The sequence below is a fragment of the Geospiza fortis genome, unplaced genomic scaffold, assembly GCF_000277835.1.
Source record: "Geospiza fortis unplaced genomic scaffold, GeoFor_1.0 scaffold412, whole genome shotgun sequence".
In the NCBI taxonomy this organism is placed as follows: Eukaryota; Metazoa; Chordata; class Aves; order Passeriformes; family Thraupidae; genus Geospiza; species Geospiza fortis.
Genome location: NW_005054504.1, coordinates 453,124 through 454,233, shown reverse-complemented (window position 1 = coordinate 454,233; position 1,110 = coordinate 453,124).

The window sequence follows — 1,110 nt, the reverse complement described above, 5'->3', positions numbered from 1 at the left end:
CTGCTGGAGCGGCTCCAGAGAAAACCACGGAGATGTTCCGAGGGCGGGAGCCCCTCTGCCCTGCAGCCAGGCTGGGACAGCTGAGGGTGTTCACCTGGAGAAGGCTCCAGGGAGAGCCCAGAGCCCTGCCAAGGCCTGAAGGGGCTCCAGGAAACTGACTCCCTACTCCCAGCACAGATCCAGTGACCGGCCGCTGAAATTAGCCCAAATTGCTCCACTACAGTGGTTTTCTCCTCCCTCCGCCTCTTCCTTGGGGCAGTGTCTCCCCATTCCCCTCCTCTCCCCGCCTTTCATGTAAATGCCTCACAGCGGGACCTCATGTGACCCGGGGATGGAGACAAAGGCCGAAGGAGGGCCGGAGCCCATTCCGAAGGATGCTCCGCTGGATCCAGACAGGCTGTTTATTCCCCCTGCATCCGTGGCAGGGCTTTTCCTTCTCCCCTGTCTCTGGTGTGTTTTGTGGAATGTCTGGCACTGCAGGACCCTTTTTTTTTTTCTTCCAGCACCCTCAGGGATGAGGGCGGCTTCCACGGAGCTGCTGCCAGCCCCGAATTTCCCCCACTCACGGATCTCCTGACTGGCGTTTCCCTCCCTGTGCTGAGGGGTTGTTGTGGGTCGGAATCAGCCCTGAGGGGAGGGGCTGGCGAGGCTGTTGAAAGGATCAGACCGTCACGGCCAAGTTTGGGAGTGGTTTTGCTCGACTGACCCCGTGGGAGGTGGGAATGGCGGGATCCCAGCACAGTTGGTGGGGTTGCACTGGAGCAAGCAAAGAGCTGCTGGAATGGGGCTCCCAGCATCTCACAAAGGGGGTGAGGAGTATTTGGGAGACCTGGAGTGTAGGGGAGATGGGAATGGGAGGAGGGAGAGATGAAGCCAGAACCAGGGGTCAGTGGGGCCTGAAGGCCAGGGGAGTCCCTCCGCACCCCATCTGCAGCTGGAGACTGTGATGGGATCGCAGGGCAGAGCCCCCCTCTCGCAGTGCAAACCTCAGCTCCAGGCGGGGCCCGGACAAAGGCGCCGTCTCTCCACATCTGCATCGGCGACGGTGTCCACCCCTCCGCCCCCGCCTGCACAGCTGGATCTGCAGCTCCGGGCGGAGCTCGGGCAACG